The sequence below is a fragment of the Otolemur garnettii genome, unplaced genomic scaffold (genome assembly GCF_000181295.1).
Source record: "Otolemur garnettii isolate 467f Iridium unplaced genomic scaffold, OtoGar3 scaffold00012, whole genome shotgun sequence".
NCBI lineage: Eukaryota > Metazoa > Chordata > Mammalia > Primates > Galagidae > Otolemur > Otolemur garnettii.
Window position 1 is genome coordinate 24,838,682 of NW_003852407.1, and position 11,365 is coordinate 24,850,046.

The 11,365-nt window shown below is 38.8% G+C and overlaps 1 protein-coding gene and 1 pseudogene across 3 annotated transcripts in view; one reads left to right on the forward strand and one right to left on the reverse strand.

The window, feature by feature from the left end:
• The window catches only part of PSMA8 (proteasome subunit alpha 8), a 59,978-nt gene that overhangs the window by 44,078 nt on the left and 4,535 nt on the right, over positions 1–11,365 (reverse strand). The window lies entirely within an intron of this gene.
• On the forward strand, positions 4,341–4,887 carry LOC111723512 (annotated as a pseudogene).

Consider the following 11,365-nt stretch of genomic DNA (forward strand, 5'->3'; position numbering starts at 1 on the left):
GCAAAAATAGACAAACGAGATTACATCACACTAAAATGGTTCTGTACAATAAAGGAAACAATCAAGAGTGAGAAGAACTGAGCTCAAGCAATCCACCTACCTTGGCTAGGATTATAGGCATCAGCCACTGCACCCAGGCAAAAGTAAATACTTTAATATAAATGTTATGATGAGTAGTGGAGATCTGCTATTTTTGATGTTCTGATAAATAGTCCTTCAGTTGTTTTTGGAGAAGTACTAAGGTTTTTTTTTTTTGTTTTTTTTTTGAGACAGAGTCTTGTCAAGCAGTCGCCCTGGGTAGAATGCCGTGGGGTCACAACTCACAGCAACCTCCAACTCTTGGGCTTAAGCAATTCTCTTGCCTCAGCCTGCCAAGTAGCTGTGACTACAGGTGCCAGCCACAATGCCCAGCTATTTTTCAGTTGTAGTTGTCATTGTTGTTTGGCAGGCCCAGGCCGGATTCAAACCCGCCAACTCTGGTGTATGTGGCTGGAGCCCTAGCCACTTGAGCTACAGACACTGAGCTGAAGTACTGAGCTTTTAGGTGGGTTATAATGCAACCCAGTCTAACCAAACAGTAAATATTTAATGCTTTACTGGCAGTATTTGGAAGACAGGATAATTCTTTCTTTCTTTCTTTTTTTTTTTTTATTGAGACAGAGTCTCACTTTGTCACCCTCTGTAGAATGGCGTCACAGCTCACAGCAACCTCAAACTCTTGGGCTTAAGCGATTCTCTTGCCTCAGCTTCCCAAGTAGCTGGGACTATAGGCGCCCACTACAACACCCAGCTATTTTTTGGTTGTAGTTGTCATTGTTTGGCAGGCCCGGGCTGGATTCAAACCTGCCAACTCTGTTGTATGTGGCTGGCGCCCTACTCACTGAGCTACAGGTGCCGAGCCTAAAATTTATCCTTTTTTTTTTTGGAGACAGTCTTACTTTATCACCCAGGCAGAGTGCTGTGGTGGTCACAGCTCACAGCAACCTCAAACTCTTAGACTTTAGCGATTCTCTTGCCTCAGCCTCCCAAGTAGCTGGGACTACTGGTGCCTGCCACAGTGCCAAGCTGTTTTTAGAGATAGGGTCTCACTCTGGCTCAGGCTGGTCTTGAACCTGTGAACTCAGGCAGTCCATCCCCCTCAGCCTCCCAGTGTGCTAGGATTACAAGAGTGAGCCACTGCGCCTGGCAGGATAATTCTTTCTACTGTACCAGAGCTGGAAGCCTGGAGCTTTCCACTGTTTAGGAGCCACCAAGTAGAGAGGGAAAACATACCAGGAGGAAGAATAAAGGAGGCAAGAGATTTGGGGGGGGGGGGGGAGGGAGAGAGAGACACATACTAGTTCTGCTCCTGTCATTTAATTTCCCAGAAGTGAAATAGTTGACCCTAAAATTAGCAAGATACATTCCTGTTCTCTTGGGGTACTTAATTCAAGAGATTCACTTTTTTGTTTAAATTAGTTTGTATTACCTGTCTGATGCTTCCAACAGAAATAATCCTAACTAAAACAATTATATTTAATAGTGAAAATAAAATACAAATGATAAAATCTATAAAGGCATTTGATAAAATTCAACATCCACATCTAATTTACAAACAACACTAGAAAAGCAGGAAGAATATTTTCTACAACTTGTTAAACATATCACAAACTGGTGACCAGGATCACCTTAGAAAATCTAACATCATCTACTGAACTGTTCAAGCCAAAAGACTGGTTGTTATTCTTTCTCTCTCTCTTTTACCACCCACTTCCAATCAATTACCAAGTTTCTGCCCACTTTACTGGCAAAAGCTTTCTATATCTTTCTGTGATCACTCTAGCACAAGTAACCAACATTTCTGTCCTGGAGCACATGTTACTCCAGTTTCTACCTTGCTTCCCACTTCTCTGCACCCCCACTTACCACTCACCACAAAGCAGTCATGGCGAGCATTTTAAAACATCAGTAGAGTCAGACTAGTCAACTGTTCAATACCCTTCTACAATTTCTGAGTGCACAAAAGATATTTGGCCTCTTTATACTTTTTCAATAGCAAGAAATCTTCCTTGTTGACCAAGCACCAGTCACTCTTGTCTGCTTCCAAGACTTTCCCAAACAGTTTTGTTTCTCTCCTTTGAGCCCCCCATGATATTTCCTCTGCCTAGAATGCTTCTCCCCTCTTCTTTCTTGTCTCAACTTACATCTCACCTCAAGAAGTACTTTCTCTATTATTCTCTCAACAAAATGTTATTTTCTTATAATCAACAGATTTATAATTATTTATTTATAATAAATAATATTTAGAGAGATATCATAGTTATCTATTAAATTATCTAAATATTTATCTAAATTATTTATTTATAATAAATAATATTTAGAGAGATATCATAGTTATCTCTCTAAAGAGTAAATCCTGTGAGGGTAAGAAAACCATCAGACAAATTTAGAAAATGAAACATTCTATAGAACATTTTACTGAACAATTAACCCAGTCTCTTCATGGCATCAAAGGCAGGAAAAAAAGGGAAGGGGTTGTTTATGAATAAACCAGAAATGCACAGATTTTTAGATTCAGACTCAAAACAAAGCAACTATAAAAAGACATTTTGTGAGCAATAAAGAAAATTAGAATACTATTACAAAATATTAAAGTTATTGACAATTTCATCAGAAATGATAATGGTTTTAAGAAATATCCTCATTTTTTAGAGAGGCATGCTGAAATATTTACAGGCAGAATATAATAGTATCTGGGATTTGTTTTAAAATACTCCATCCAAAAATAAATCTGAACATAAACCTCACATTTTACATGAAAATGAACTCAAAATGAATTACAGACTTAAATGCAAAATATAAAACTATAAACTTTTAGGAAAAAATAAGTGAAAATCCTTGAGATTTAAGGCTAGGCAAGAGTTCTCAGACTTAATATTAAAAGCATGAACCATAAGAGGAAAAACTGCTAAATCTTCACCAGAATTACAAACTTCTGTTCTGCAAAAGCTAATGTGAAAAGGATGAAAATACAAGCTGTGGACTGGGAGAAATATTTTCAAACCATGTAACTGACAAAAATCTAGTATGTAGATTATTTACTAGTACCATGTTGATTAAAAAAAATGTGAAAATGCAACAGTAAAAAAAAAAACAATTAAAAAAAACAAGCAGTTCATTAGAAAATGAATGTTAAGACATGAAGAGATTCCACTGAGGAAGAGATATAGAAGACAAATATGTATAGGCAAATATGTCCAACTACCATGAGCCATTCATGCCAATTTAATGAATTCAATGTAACCACACTATACACTCATCAGAATCACTAAAATGGAAAACAGGAACACCAAATGCTGGCAAGGATATGGAGAAACTGGATTACTTATACACTGCTAGTGGTACCACTCTGGGAAACCATTTGACAGTTTTTTTTTTTGTTTTTTTTTTTTTTTTTTTTTTTGAGACAGAGCCTCAAGCTGTCCCCCTGGGTAGAGTGCCGTGGCATTACAGCTCATAGCAACCTCCAACTCCTGGGCTCAAGCGAGTCTCCTGCCTCTGCCTCCCAAGTAGCTGGGACCACAGGCGCCCGCCACAACGCCCGGCTATTTTTTGGTTGCAGCCATCATTGTTGTTTGGCAGGTCCGGGCTGGGGATTCGAACCCGCCACCTTAGGTGTACGTGGCTGGCGCCTTAGCCGGTTGAGCTATAGGCGCCGAGCCCATTTGACAGTTTTTAATAAACTAAATATGCAATTACCATACAACCGAGCAAGTATACACTTGAAGATTTATACTATAGAAATAACAACTCATTTTCACACAAAAGTGCATAAGAATATTCACAACAGCTTTATTCATAATAGCTCCAAGCTAGAAATAGTTCCAAGTATTCTTCAACAGGGCAATAAATACCACCATACCACAAATACTATTCTTCAATAAAACAATGATGCATGGAACAACACATGGATGAATCTCAATGGAAAAAAAGCAAACCCCCAAAGTTTTCAACTGTATACTGTTCACATAACATTCTTTTTTTTCTTGAGACAAGAGTCTCACTATGTCGCCCTCGGTAGAGTACTATGATGTCACAGTTCACAGCAACCTCAAACTCTTGGGCTTAAGCAATTCTCTTGCCTCAGCCTCCCAAGTAGCTGAGACTATAGGCGCCAGACACAACGCCTGGCTATTTTTTTGTTGCATTTGCCACTGTTGTTTAGCAGGCCCCAGGCCGAGCTCGAGCCCACCTGCCTTAGTGTATGTGGCTGGTACCCTAACCACTGAGCTACGGGCACCGAGCCCATATAACATTCTTGAAATAAAATTCTAGGAGGTTTTCTGTGCAGTGGCCTGGTCATGTCAAAGGTTTGTTTTAAGATTATACTGATGGGCTATGCATGGTGGCTCATGCATGTATTCCTAGCACTCTGAGAGGCTGAGGTGAGCAGATCGCCTGAGCTCACAGGTTCAAGACTAGCCTGAGCCAAAGTGAGACCTCATCTCTAAAAATAGCCAGATGTTGTGGCAGGCTCCTGCAGTCCCAGCTACTAGGGGCAAGAGAATCCCTTGAGCCTGAGAGTTTGAGGTTGCTGTGAGCTATGACATTACAGCACTCTACAGAGGGTGATGCAGGGAAACTTTCTCAAAAAAAAAAAAAAAAAAAAAAGATCACACTAACTTCCGACTGTGGCTGACATTCAAAGTACTTAGTGTTCCTGAAAGTACAACTTTCACAGCAGTCTTAAAATTTGCAGCAGATGAATTTAAAGTTCCTGCTGCAACAAGTGCAATTATTACCAATGATGGACTACAAGTAACTCCTGCACAGACTGCAGGAAATGTTTTCCCAAAACAAGCTTCAGAATTGCAAATTATTCCTAGAGATCACGTTAGAAGTTGTTAATGTCTGCTATGATTAGAACATATGATTTCTTTTTAGAATAAATATTGATATTTTTTACTGTTGTGAAATTGAAATCAGGCATTAAATATACCGTGAAAACACCAGGAGTTGATGGAATAATGAAAAGTGACTTTTCTGTGCGTTCTTGTTCATTCTCTTCATGTGAAGTGGCAGTACTTATGGACTGAGGAACTATTCACAGAAGATCAAACAGTATTTGGTTGCTACTTCACAGCACAAATAAGTTGTCAGAGGACCCACTGCAGAACTTTATGCGAGAAAGTTTTGGAGAAGCCGATGTCACGGTACTACTACTGGAGCAGTATGGCTCCTGTGGCGTGGGGACAGATGTTAGTGTCATCTTGAGGAATTGTAAGACTTGCTGAAGATGAATATTAATAAGAACAAGCATCTTGTCACCAGTTATGTTTAAGCTAAGAGGGAAAGAAATAGAAGACTTTCCTTCTCCACCAGACTACATACTGGTGGCCGACTGTGTATAATATGAAGGGTCTTTGGAACCATTGCTGAAAACCTTAAAGATCTCAGTGGATCTGAGACTTGTATAATACATGTTGTTGTTATTATACATAATACTGTATATTGTTTTGAATGATGGACAATCTGGGAAAGTCCAGAAATTAAGAAAAAATATTTCACAAAAACCCAGCAGGTGGGACCAGATCATGCAACCTGGCACTGGAAAAGAGTCCAGAGGGATTTGGGGAGGGAGATAATTTGGTGGGTATTTTCTTCATTTTTTGAAGAAAGTAAGATCCTGACTGAAGCTTTAAAGTGACACTGTGGAAATCTGAAACAAGAGGGGATGCCATGAAGGCAGCTTTTCTTATTCTGAGGGAAAAAACAGGCATGGGCTACAGGACTATTTAAAATGTCTCATTTTACAGTATATAAAGCTCAAAGGTAAATACAGTTTTTACACCTAGGAGTATTTGTCCAATTTCTGTCTCTTCCTCACTATTGGATATCTATTCTTTCTATGTAAATAAGATAAGGTAATCTGATAGCCTTATTCAACCTTCATCATTTCCATTCATGAAAGATTGTTCCTATGTAGACTACTGGACATTTATTGTAGCACTACATAACTGATAAAAAAAATCTGTAAATGAATTAGCACTTTCATATTGAAATAAGCCTGCTAGCCTATGTATAAAATAGCAAAATGTTTGCTGTTTATAAAAAGAAAGGATATCATGGGGTGGGGGGCAGGGGTAATTTCAAGTTATTAATTTAAAAATGAACTAGTAATTTTGTACCTAAGGACTTTGTGGTACACTCACCTCTGATTGTGACTTGAATTCAGTATGTAAACAGGGGTTAGTGACATTTCATTGCTGCTAAGAATGGCAACTCCCTCTATGTCTTGTTTTTTCTTAAAGCTCACAGTGTGCAAGTGGATATTTGGATATGAGATCTTACCGTAAACAAGTAAGAAAGGTGGTATCTGAAACATGTAAATTGGATATAGAGTTCCACTCTTTGGTTTTTTTTTTTTAAGAGACAGAATCTCACTTTATTGTCCTTGGTAGAGTGCTATGGAGTCACAGCTCACAGCAATCTCCAACTCCTGGGCTTAGGCAAGTCTCCTGCCTCAGCCTCCCAAGTAGCTGGGACTACAGGCACCCGCCACAATGCCCAGGTATTTTTGGTTGCAGTTTGGCCCAGGCTGGCTTTGAACCCACCACCCTTGGTATATGGGGCTGGTGCCCTACTCACTGAGCCACAGGTGCCGCCCTGTAGAGTTCTACTCTTGAAGATAAAGAGTATGGCTAAACATCTATATATGCAACCTATTAAAAGAACTTATTTTGGCTATTAAAAAAAAAGAAAAATATTTCAAGCTTCTTCAAGTAGACTTTGAAAAAATTCCTTTTCCTATATGAAAAGTGTCGAGTGAAGAAATTCATATTGTATACAAGCAAAAATCAAAATTTACACTGTGAAACCTTTAGTAATCGTACCTAAGCCTCTAATGACCTGGGAAAGCTAAAGATGTGAATGGAGCATGTGAATATAACATTGGAAGATTGTTCACAAATTTTTTCAGCATGCTTAGAGATACAATATACTTACAGATGACAACTGGCTAATTTTTCTGTTTTTAGTAGGGGGGGGTCTTGCTCTTGCTCAGGCTAGTCTCAAACTTCTGAGCTTAAGCAATCCATCAGCCTTGGTCTCCCAGAGTGCTAGGATTATAGGTGGGAGCCACCATGCTTGGCCTAAATAGATAAATTTAAAAGGAGGTTTTCATTTTTTTTTTTTTTTGAGACAGAGCCTCAAGCTATCCCACTGGGTAGAGTGCCATGGCATCACGCTCACAGCAACCTCCAACTCCTGGGCTCAAGCGAGTCTCCTGCCTCAGCCTCCCAAGTAGCTGGGACTACAGGCGCCCGCCACAACGCCTGGCTATTTTTTGGTTGCAGCCATCATTGTTGTTTGGTGGGCCTGGGCTGGGGATTCGAACCCGCCACCTTAGGTGTATGTGGCTGGCGCCTTAGCCGCTTGAGCCACAGGCACCAAGCTGAGGTTTTCATTTTGTACATAATTATGTACAAATATTTATCATGTATCTTCCATTTCATTTTGTAAAAACCACCTTTATTACTTAAATGTTCTTTTACTTTAAAAGAAAAGCTGGAAATATTATCTTATATACCTACTGGCCAAAGTTTATTATTTTCCTCCATCATACATATCTACATGATTTAAATAGTAACTATACTGTAGTGAATTGCTGAGAAGACAAATCAGGAGACTGGAGAAACAAAAGTATCTTTACAAAATTTTTCATTTGAGAAAAATTTGAGCATAGAAAGCCCAACTTCATTCTTACGTGTTCATGTGCCTCTCATGTTTTCCTTGTGTCTATCTTAGGAAACTCTTGTTGAAAAACACAATCTATTAACTTGTTTATAAGGAACAGTGACATGTAGTTCTACATACATTTATCTAATAAGTTTTTGTTTGTTTGTTTGTTTTTTGCAGTTTTTGGCCAGGGCTGGGTTTGAACCTGCCATCTCCGATATATGGGGCTAGCGCCCTACTCCTTGAACCACAGGCGCCACCCTATCAAATAAATTTTTATTTTATGTCATCTCTATTTTATTTCATTATGTTAATTATCTGCTCAGATAGAATAATCTCTCAAGGACTTTAGTCATAATAGTTCCAAGGGATAGTAACTGGATTGAATTCTGATATTTACAGACATTGGTGCTAGATGGTATATTTTGTATGTTAAAATAAACATTGGTTTTGAGACCCTGAAAAAAAAAAGAAACAAAATTTTAGATATGGAGAAAAGATATGTGCTACCAGGGATGAGGGCAAGTGGGTGTGGGTACCAAGGCAAGGAAGTGGCTACGTGAGGGATCCTGTGGAGTTGGAACTCTTATGTATCTTGACTGTGGATATGTGAATGCCCACAGGCAATATAATGTGCAAGAATACATACACAAATGAGTACAGTAAATCTCAGAAATCTGAATAAAGTAGGTGCTGTACCAAAATCAATATTGGGGCAAAATATTGCCACTGGCAGAGTATACAGGGCTGTCTATGTACTATTTCTTACAACTGCATGTGAATCTACACTTATCTTAATGAAAATGTCAGTTAAAAAATACTCCACTGAAAATAGAGAAGAGTTGGGGGAAGATGAAAGATGAAAGAGACCAGAAGGCTTCTGATAACTGCTGAAAGGTAATGAGTATACAGAGGTTCATTGTACTATTTCTCTTTTTATCTTCGTGTGTTTAAAATATTCCATAATAAAAAGATAAAAATAAACTTTCCCTGCTAGTTTTTTCTCAACAACATTTAAACATATGCTTTCTTTCTTATCTTAAATAAGATTTTAAAAGGTTACTCTACTTTATTTATTTATTTATTTATTTTGAGACAGAGTCTCACTATGTCTACGTCACCCTCGGTAGATCACTATGTCTATGTCACCCTTGGCATCATAGCTCACAGAAACCTCAAACTCTTGGGCTTAAGCAATTCTCTTGCCTCAGCCTCCTGAGTAGCTGGGACTACAGGCAACTGCCACAACGCCCAGCTACTTTTTTTGGTTGCAATTGTCATTGCTTAGCAGGCCCGGATTGATCTTGAATTTGCCACCTTGGGTGTATAAAGACTACTTTAGTCCCACCTTTTTCCTCTCCCAACATCTCCAAGCCAAATAATACCATCATCCCTCAGCCCATAGTAACCTGGTTTCTATCCCTCTTCCTCTCAGAATTTAGTCAAGGCAGATTATATGTAGGTCATCCTCTACACAGTGTATAGTCCATATTTGGTATTCTTGAATGAAGAAAAGTACTCAAAAATACTATTTACTCAATCTTTAACATAGTTTAAGCAGGGGACAGAAAGGATGCCCTTCAAAATTACTATCTCCAGCCAAGATCAATTGTCTGAATTCCAAACATGTATATTCAGTTGCCTCACATCTTTGTGGGTGGGGAATCTGGACATAGTTCAGCTGCATCCTGGGGCTCAGGGTCTCTCATAAGATTGCAATAGAGTTGTCCATCAGGGCTGCACCGATGTCAAGGCTCAACTAGGGGAGGATCTAAGCTCACTCACATGTGTTTTGGTGAGATTCAGGTCCTCCAGGGTTCCTAAAGATTTCAGTTCCCTACTGAGTTTTGAACAGAAGTTTCCCTCAGTGCCTTGCCAAGTATGCCCCTTCTGAGAGCAACTCTACATTGCAGCTGGGTTCCAACAGAGTGAGCAAGCTAGAGAGCAAGTGAGGTGAAGTGAGTGAGAGCTAAATGGAAGTCACTATCACTTTGGAACCTGGCCCCTAAAATTACATTCTGTCACTTTTCTCTATTCCATTCCTTAAAAGCAAGTCACTAAGTCCAGAAGTTCAGCCCACACCCAAGGAAAGAAGATTACACAAGGGCATGAACAGCAGAAAGTGAAGATTATTGGAGGCCAAAGTCTGCCCACACAAGTTCCTAGGAACATATCAATCTCTGCAAGTACCAAACTCAGTTATTTTCCACCCTCAAACTCAATCCTTCACATTCTTTAAGACTAGGGAAACACTATTTACTTAGCGACCATATCCAGAGAGATGCATCATCTTTTACATCTCCCTCTCCAATACCCCTACTCCCTCTGGCAACACCATCCAAATCATCATCAAATTTTATCAACTATATTGCTAACCTTTCTCTGTAATCTTTCATATTTGCACTTTTGTCCTAACTTTAGTAAAATCTAGTATCATCTTTCATCTATCTAGACTACTTTCACAGACTCCTAACAGGTCTCCCTGCTTCCAGTCTTGACATCATCCAATGTATTAACCACCATGAAGCCTTAGAAATCTTTGGAAAATAAAAAAAGACAAACTGAATGTGGCATTTTCCTGCTAAAATTGAACAGATAGGGACCATTTCTCACCAAGCAAACCAAGATAGCACAGAGCCATATAAGGGACAAAGGATTTAGGGACTATAATATTCACTCTTTGTCCATTTGCAGAGAGGCTAATACACAAAGGCCTTCTCCTCACAGAAAAAATATGACCACCAGAAACTCTGGACTCATATTCCAACAGTTCTAGAGTAGAAAAGCTAGTTGTCTTTTGCTACTTGTCTTCCCAAAACCTACTTCCTTTGTCTAAAATACATACTCTTCACTCTTTCCCCTTCTTCAGTGGCTGTCTTTCGTCTTGCAGGTGTCCACTTAGACGTGACTTTTCAGGCTGACTTCCTTGATACCTAGATTTCTCACAAATACCCCATATTTTCCCCCATTATAATACTCATTTAGGACTTGTTAGGACTATTTAATCCAGGGTGTCCAATCTGTGGCCCACAGGCTATGTGAAGATTTTGTGAGGACTTCTTTTGTGATTTTTGTGAGGACTTCTGTGGTGTTGAAGATCACAAAAAGTATGCATAGACCTTTTTTTGGTAATCAGCTATTGTTAGTGTTTGTGTATTTAATGTGTGGCTCAAGACAGCTCTTAGTCTTCCAATGTGTGGGAGAGAAAAAAAGGTTGGATATTCCTCATTAATCAATCACCTAACTTTCCTGCTGGATAAGTGAGCTCTCTGTGGACATGGACTGAGTCTACCTTGCTCATGATAAAACCATATGGCCCAACATCAGGTTTGGTATATGTAAATGTTCAACACAAATGTCCTAAATAACAAATTAATATGAAGATGGAACCATAGACAAAATTGAAAGAAAAAAACAATAAAATAGTAAGTAATATTAGCTACAAGTCCTTTCTGTGAACCAGATTCTGTGTAAGATGCTTAACATGTAGTATCATTATCTCATTCAATTCTCACATCAATCCAATGAAGCAGGTGCTATTTTGTGCCTATTTTACCACTAAAGTAACTGAAGTTTACAGAAGATAATTGTCTTAAATGACACATATCTGGTTTCCACACAGCTAATTGATATACATATATATATATAT